The sequence below is a fragment of the Phyllostomus discolor genome, chromosome X (assembly GCF_004126475.2).
Source record: "Phyllostomus discolor isolate MPI-MPIP mPhyDis1 chromosome X, mPhyDis1.pri.v3, whole genome shotgun sequence".
NCBI classification, from domain to species: Eukaryota; Metazoa; Chordata; class Mammalia; order Chiroptera; family Phyllostomidae; genus Phyllostomus; species Phyllostomus discolor.
The window spans coordinates 59,540,300-59,549,349 of NC_050198.1; the positions used below are offsets into that span (position 1 = coordinate 59,540,300).

At 35.3% G+C, this 9,050-nt stretch overlaps 1 non-coding gene across 1 annotated transcript; it reads right to left on the reverse strand.

Moving 5' to 3' along the window:
• Window positions 1–500: 500 nt before the first annotated feature.
• Window positions 501–611, reverse strand: LOC114505824. Its single transcript, XR_003685291.1, has one exon. It is a non-coding gene; the product is annotated as a U6 spliceosomal RNA (small nuclear RNA).
• Window positions 612–9,050: the final 8,439 nt, after the last annotated feature.

Genomic DNA, 9,050 nt, shown 5'->3' on the forward strand with positions numbered 1-9,050 from the left:
CTTCCTTTCCTTAAAGCATTCCCTTTATCATTTCTTGCAGAGCTGGTTTGGTGGAGGTGTAATCTTTTATACTTCTTTTGTCTGGATAGCGTCTTATTTCACCTTCTGTCTTTACTGAGAACCTTGCTGGATAAATTAGCCTTGGTTGCAGACCTCTGGTTCTCATTACTTGGAATATTTCTTGCCATTCTCTTCTGGCTTGGAGCGTTTCCATTGAAAAGTCATCTGCTAGCCTTATTGGGGGTCCCTTGTATGTTACTTCCTGTTTCTCCCTTGCTTCCTTTAAGATTCTCTGTTTGTCTTGAAATTTTGCCATTTTAATTATGATGTGTCTTGAGGTGGGCCTCTTTGTTTTCCTCTTGATTGGGACTCTCTGTGTTTCCTGGATTTGTGTTAGTTTTTCTCTCATCAAATTAGGGAAGTTTTCCATCATTCCTTTTTCAAATAGGTTTTCTATGCCTTGGTCTTCTTCTTCTCCTTCTGGTATCCCTGTTATATGGAAAAATATGGAAGGCTTCACGAATTTGTGTGTCATCCTTGCACATGGACCATTCTAACCTTCTGTGTATTGTTCCAGTTTTTAGTATATGTGCTGCCAAAGCGAGGAGCACATCTATTCAATTTAATGTTTTTGTTTTCTTTGGATAAATGCCCATAAGTGTTATTGCTGGGTTATATGATAAATCTATTTTTACTTTTTTTTTAGGGACTCCATGCAGATTTCTATAGTGGCTGCACCAATTACTCTCCCTACCAACAGTGCACAAGTCTTCCCTTTTCTCCACATTTTTCACAATACTTATTATTTGGTGACTTTGATCCTATCCATTCTGACTTGTGTGTGGTGGCATCCCATTGTTGTTTTGATTTGCATTTTCCTGATGACTAGTCATGTTGAACATCTTTTCAAATATATTTTGGACATCTGTATGTCTTCTTTGTAATATAGTCTTTTTAAGTCTTCTGCATAATTTTTATGACGATTGTGTATTTTTTATTGAGTTTCTTACATATTTTGGATATGAAACACATATTAGGTAATCATTTGAAAATGTATTCTCCCATTTGATAAGTTTTCTTTTTGTTTAGTTGATGGTTTCATTAACTGTTCAGAATCTTTTTAGTTTGATGAAGTTCAATTTGTTTATTTTGTTTTTGTTTCCCTTGCTCAAGGGGATGTGTCCAAAAAGATATTACTCAGACTGATGTCAAATAATTTACTGCCTATGTTTTCTTCAAGTTTTATGGTTTCATGTCTTACATTTAAGTATTTAATCCATTTTGATTTTTTGTATATGGTGTAAGATAGTTGTTGAGTTTCATTTTTTTGTATTTATCTGTCCAGTTTTTCCAACACCACTTGTTGAAGAGACTGTCATTACTTTATTGTATATTCTCACCACTTTTATCATAGATTAGTTGACTACATAAGTTAAGGTTCATTTTTGGGCTCTCTGCTCCATTCTATTGATCTTTGTGTCTGTTTTTCTGCCAGAACCACACTCTATTGATTATTATAGCTTTATAGAATAGTTTGATATCAGTGAAATGACACTTACATCTTAGTTCTTTTTCCTCAAGATTGCTTTGGCTATTCATGGTCTTTGGTATTTCCATATAAATTTTAGAATTATTTGTTCTAGTTATGAGAAGAATAACATTGGGATTTTGTTAGGAATTACATTAAGTCTGTAGATTGCTTTGGGTAATATGGACATTTTAATGATATTAATTATTTCAACCCATGAGCACATTTTATTCATTCTTTTTGTGTCCTTTTCCATTTCTTTCTTCAATGTCTTATAGTGTTTAGAGTACAGGTGCTTTACCTCCTTGGTTAAGTTTATTCCTAGTTATTTTATTCTTTTTTCATGCAATTGTAAATGGGATTTTTTTTAGTTTTCTCCTTCTGATTGTTTATTATTAGTGTATAGAAATGCAATGGATTTAAGCATACTAATTTGTATCCTGTTACTTTACTGAATTCTTTTATTAATTATATTAATATTTGGTATGTTATTTAGGGTATTCTATATATAGTATCATGTAATCTACAATTAGTGAGTTTCACTTCTTTCTCGCCTACTCGGATGACTTTTATATCTTATGTTTGTTTGATTGCAGTAATTGGGACTTCCAATACTATATTGAATAATAGTAGTGAGAGTGGGAATCCTCGTGTTGTTTCTGATCTTAGAGGACAAATTTTCAGCTTTTCACCATTGAGTATGATATTAGCTGTGGGCTTCTTGATGTAGGCTTTATTGAGTTAAGATATAGGTTATTTCCATCTATATCCATTTTGTTGAGAGTACTTTTTATTATAAATGGATGTTGAATCTTGTCCAATGTTTTTCGGCATCTATTGAGATAACCACATGATTTTTATCCTTGGTTTTGTTAATGTGATGATCACATTCATTGTTTTTCAAATGGTGAATAACACTTGTCTCACTAGTATCAGTCCCACTTGAACTTGGTATATAATCCTTTTAGTGTACTGTTGAATTTAATTTGTTAGTATTTTGTTGAGAATTTTGGCATGTATGTTCATCAGGGATAATGGCCTATAATTCTCTTTTTTTTGTAACATTTTTGTCAGTTTTTAGTATCAGGTTTATGCTGGCCTCATAGAAGGATTTTGGAAGTGTTTTTTCCTCCTCAACTTTTTGGAACAGTTTTTTTTTTTAATTTATTGGATTGACATTGGTTAATAAAATTGCATAGGTTTCAAGTGTGCAATTCTATGATACATAATCTGTATATTGCATTGTGGTTTACCACCCAACATAAAATTTCCTTTCATCACCATGTATTTGACCCCCTTTAAGCTTTACTACCCCCACCACCTTTCCCTCTGGTAACCACCAATCCATTGTCTGTGTCTATGAATTTTTGTTTCTGTTTGTTTCTCTTGTTTGTTCATTTGTTGCTTTCAGTTTTACATCCCACACATGAGTGAATTCATATGGTTCTTGACTTTTTCTGTCTGACTTATTTCACTTAGTATGATATTCTCAATATCTATCCATGTTGTTGGAAATGGCAATATTTCATCTTTTCTAATGGCTGTGTACTTAGTATTCCATAGAATATATGTACCTCATCTTCTTTATCCAATCACTCAGTGAAGGATACTTCAGTTATTTCCATGTCTGGGTCACCATGAATAATACTACAATGAACACAGGGGTGTATATATCTTTACATATAAATGTTTTCAAAGATTTCCAGTATATATCCAGAAGAGGGGTTGCTGGGTCAAGTGGTAATCTTATTGTTAATTTTTTGAGGAACCTCCATAACTTTTTTCATAGTGGCTGTACCAACTTACACTCCCAGTGAATGAATGTTCCTATTCTCTATAACCCCTCCTTGACAAATTTAAGAAGATTGAAGTCATACTAAGCATATTCTCCAACCACAATGTTTTGGAAGTAGAAATCAGCTGAAAAAATATAGTGGAAAAAATCAGAAATATGTGGAGATTAAACTACCTGCTACTAAAAATGACTGGGTCAAAGAAGAAATATAAGATATATAGAAACAAATGAGACATGTTAAAACTTTAGGGATACAGCAAAATCAGTAGTAAGAGAGAAGTTTATATTATTACTGGCTTATTTCAAGGAACAATAAAAATCCCAAGTAAACAACCTAACATTACATATTGAAGAACTAGAAGAAAATAAGAACAAAAGCAGCCCAAAGTAAGCAAATAAAAGTAATGATAAAAATTAGAGAAGAGTAAATTGAAAATAGATGAAAACACTATACAAAAAATAATTGCACAAAAGAGCTGTCTGCTTTAATAGATTAATGAAATCAACAAACCTCTGGATAGACTCACTAAGGAAAAAAATAAAAATACTCAAACAAAATCAGGAATGAAAGAGGAGAAGTTACCACAGAACCCAGCAAAATACAAAGGGTCACATATGAATACTATGAAAGACTATATGCCACCAAGTAAATAACCTAGGAGAAATTTAAAAGTTCCTACAAATATATAACCTTTCTAGACTATATCACAAGAAACTGGAAAACCTAAATAGACTGAGCAACAGTGAGGATAGTGACAGAACCAACAAAAACCTCCCCAAAATGAAAAGTATAGGACCATCTGGCCTTCCCCAGTGAATCCTGCCAAACATTCAAAGAAGATTTAATACTTATAATTCCTTTTTTCTCTTTCAGACACTTTAATCACTCATGTCTCAGTACATTGTAAGGTGCATTTCTTAGTTTGAATATATGTCTTCATGTGATAAACTACTTCAGAAACAGCTTGTTTGGTTATAAAATATTATCATAATGTTATTTTGCACTTTTCAAATTTTATGTTTTTTTTATTTTTTATCTTTTATTGCTGTTCAAGTACAATTGTCTCCATTTCCTCCCACCATTCCCCTACCTGCCCCATCCCTCCCCACCTCCCACCCTTGATCCTAACCCCTTTGGCTTTGTCCATGTGTATTTTATATATATTCCTTGATGACCCTTCCCCTATTTTTCCCCATTATCCCTCTCTCCCCTCACATCAGGTTACTGTCAATTTGTTACTGTCAATTTCAGTGTCTCTGGATGTATATTTTCACAATGGAATACCATGCAGCAGAAAGAAAGAAGGAGCTCCTACCCTTTGCAACAACATGGATGGATTTGGAAAGCATTATGCTAAGTGAAATAAGCCAGGTGGTGAAAGGCAAATATCATATGATCTCATCTACAAGTGGAATCTAATCAACAAAACAAACAAGCAAGCAATATTAATACTTATGATTCTTGAACACTTCAAAAATATTGAAGAGGTAATACTTCCTAACATATTTTGAAGAAACGTGTTATTGCTATTCTATTACAGTTGTTGCAATTTTTCCGCTTTGCCCTCCTCCATTCCCAATCCCATCATCATTCCCCATATGGTAGTCCAGGTCCATAAGTAATTCATGCATGTTCTATAAATAGTCTCTTCCCATTCTTTCTACCATTATCCCTCTCCCCCACACTAGTCATTGTCAATATGATCTATGTTTCCATGCCTCTAGTTCTATTTTGCTCATTAGTTTATTTTTATTAGGTTCTTCTTATAGGTGAGCTCATATGATATTTCTTTCACCAACTGGTTTATTTCACTTAGCATAATATTCTGCAGGTCCATCCATGCTATCTTGAAAGGTAGGAGCTCCTTCATTCTTTCTGCTGCATAGTATTCCATTGTGTAAATGTACCACAGTTTTTTTGATCCACTCACTTACTGATGGACAATTAGGTTGTTTCCAGAACTTGGCTATCATAAATTGTGATGCTATGAGCATAGGAGTGCATAGGTTCTTTTGAATTGGTGTTTCAGGATTCTTAAGGTATAATCCCAGCAGTGGAATTGCCAGCTCAAAAGGCCATTTTTAGCTTTCTGAGGAAATACTATACTGTTTTCCACAATGGTTGCACCAGTCTGCAACCCACCAACAGCCCACTAGGGTTCCCATTTCTCCACATCTTTGCCAGTACTTGTTGTTTGTTGATTGGTTAGTGATGGTCATTCTGACTGTTGTGAGGTGCTATCTCAATGTGGATTTAAGTTGCATCTCTCTGAGGACTAGTGATGTTGAGCACATTTTCCTGTCTTTGGATCCTCTGTATGCTCTTCATGAAGAAGTGTTTATTCAGGTGTTTTGTCTATTGGATTGGATTGTTTGTCTTCTTAGTGTTGAGTCACATGAGTTCTTTATATATTTCAGAGATCAAATCTTTGGTGTATCATGGGCAAATATGGTTTCTCATATGGTCATTTCCTTTTCATTTTGTTGATGGTTTCTTTAGCCATGTAGAAGTTTCTAAATCTGTTGTATTCCCATTTGTTTATTTATTTCCTTTATTTTCATTCCCTGGGAGATATATCAGCAAAAATATTGCTATGCAAGATATCTGAAATTTTACTGCCTATGATTTCCTCTAGAACTTCAATGGTGTCATGCCTTACATTTAATTCTTTTATCCATTTTGACTTTATTCCAGTGTATGGTGTAAGTTAGTAGTCTACTTTCATTTATTTTTGCAAGTAGCTGTCTGGTTATCCCGACACCATGTATTGAAGAGGCTACTTTTACTCCCTTGTATTCCCCTCCCCCTTTGTCAAATATTAATTGACCATAGAAACATGGTTTATTTCTGGGCTCCTTATTCTGTTGCATTGATCTATGGGTCTCTTTTTAGGTTAGTATCGCACTGTTTTTATTACAGTGGCCTTGTAATCAGGTATTGTGATCCCTCCTACAAGGCCACTATAATCAAGTATTGTGATTCCTCCTACTTTGTTTTTCTTTCTTGACATTGCTGAGGCTATTCAGGGTCTTTTTAGGTTCCATATAATTTTTTAAAGATTTTATTTATTTATTTTTAGAGAGGGAAAAGGAGAGAGAAAGAGAGGGAGAGAAACATCAACCTATGGCTGCTTCTCACGTGCACCTCACCAGAGAGCTGGCCCACAACCCAGTCAAGTGTCCTAGATTGGGAATTGAGCCAGCAACTCCCCAGCTGACAGACTGGCACCCAATCCACTGAACTACACCAGCTAGGGCTGCTTTCATATAATTTTTAAAAAGATTTTATTTATTTATTTTTAGAAATAGGGGAAGGAAGACAGAGAGAGGGAGAGAAACATCTATGTGTGGTTGCCTCTCGCACAAACTCTACTGGGGACCTGACCTGCAACCCAAGCATGTACCATGACTAGGAATTGAACTGGTGACTCTGATTCACAGGCTGGCTCTCAATCCACTGAACCACACCAGCCAGGGCCCATAGAAATTTTTGAAATAATTTTTTTTAGTTCTGTGAAATATGCATTTGTATATTACTAGAAATTGCTTTGCTATAGATTGCTTTGGGTAGTATGGATATTTTAATGATGTTAATTCTTCCAATCCATGAACATGGCATATATTTTGATTTATTTGTATCTTACTTATTTTTTTCTCCTTCAGTTTTCTATAATTTTCTGAGTACAGGTCTTTTGTCTCCTTGATTAAGTTTACTCTTAGGTGCTTTATTTTTCTTGCTCCTATAGTAAATGAGAGTTTGTCCTTGTTTTTCTTTCTGATATTTCATTAATTAATGTACAAGCATGCCATCGATTTCTGAATGTACTTTGCTGTTTATCCAAATTCGCTTATTAGGTTGAGCAGTTTTTTTGGTGGAGACTATTGGGTTTTCTATGTACACTATCCTGTCATCTGCCAATAATGATGGTTTTACTTCCTCCTTTCCCATTTGGACACCTTTTATTTCTTTTTCTTCTCTGATTGATGTGTCTAGAACTTTCAATACTGTGTTGAATAAGAGTGGTGAAAGGAGACATCCTTATCTTGTTCCTGCTCTTACTGGGGAAGCTTAATATTTTGCCTGTTGAGTATTACATTGGTTGTAGGTTTCTCATATATGGTTTTTATTATATTGAAGTATGCTTCTTTTATGCCTACATTACTGAGTGCTTTTATCATAAATGGGTGATGGGTTCTATCAAATGCTTTTACACCATCCATTGATATGATTATGCTATTTTTCCTTAATTTTGTTTATGTAATGTATAAAATTATTGAGTTGTGAATACTGTAACAGCCTTGCATTTCTGGGCTGTATCCCACTTGATCAAGGTGATATAATCTTTTAATGTATTGCTTGATCCAGATTCCCAATATTTTTTTGTTTGTTGAGGATTTTAACATCTACGTTAACAGATTTATTGGCATGCAGTTTTCTTTTTTGATGTGTGTTTACCTGGTTTGAAATTAGAATAACACAGGCATCATAAAAAGAGTTTAGGAGTCTTTCCTCTGCTTAAATTTTTGAAACAGTTTCAGAAGAATGGGAGCTAGTTCTTCTTTAAATGTTTGGTAAAATTCTCCTGTGAAGCCATCTGATCTAAGGCTTTTGTTTGCCAGTGTTTTTGTTTTTCTTTTTTTGATTACTGCTTCAATTTCACTAACAATGTAATTGTAATTGGTTATTCAGGCTTTCTTCTTCTTCTCGATTCAGTTTTGGAACATTGTATGTTTCCAGAAATCTTCCCATTTCACCCAGGTTGTCCAATTTCTTGGCATATTGTTGTTCATAGTAACTTCTTACAATCCTTGTTATTTCTGTGGTATCAGTTGTAAGTTCTCTTTCATTTCCTTTTTTTAAGAAAAGATTTTATTTATTTTTAGAGAGGGGAAGGGAATGAGGAAGAGAGGGAGAGAATCATCAATGTGTGGTTGCCTACTACATGCGCCCTACTGGGAACCTGGCATGAAACCCAGGCATGTGCCTTAGACTGGGTATCGAACCAGTGACCCCTTGATTGGCAGGCAAGGGCTCAATCCACTGATCCACATCATTCCAGGGCTCCTCTTTCATTTATGATTTTATTTACTTGGGTCCTCTTTCTTTTTTTCTTGATGGCTGTGGTTAAATATTTGTCAGTTTTATTTATCTTTTCAAAGAACCAGCTCCTGGATTTATTGATCCTTTGGATTATTTTTTTAAGGTTCTATGTCAATTAATTCTGCTCTGATCTTGGTTATATCCTTCCTTCTTCTTACTTTGGGCTTTGTTTGTTGCTGTTCTCTAGTTCTTGTAATTGTAGGGTTAAGTGTTGGGAACCGCCCTGCCTGGTTTCAGAAGCTGTAACACCCCCATGGCTAAGGCTGAGTAAGTGACCTTCAGACCATAAGCCACTAAAGAGACAAAGTTTATCACCCTGGCAGGGGCGCTGCCTCTGCACCTTTTACTTCACCCTGCTTGGTCCCTAATGCTTGATCAGTTAGGAAATGATGGGTAAGATTCCTCAAGGGAGGAATGAACTAAGACAGGCACAATCATGGGGAGGCCCCAGGGAAGGACTTGGGGGACTATAGCAAAAGGGGGTGGTGGACCCTTTCCCCTTGGCTTTGACACAGCCTGAGTCCTCATTCTGTCTGCAAGAAGTCTCCCAATCTCTTGGCTGCCTTACTTCCCCTGCCTGACTTAAGCCTGAAACAATGACAGAGGGTGGTGCAGCCCTACACTGG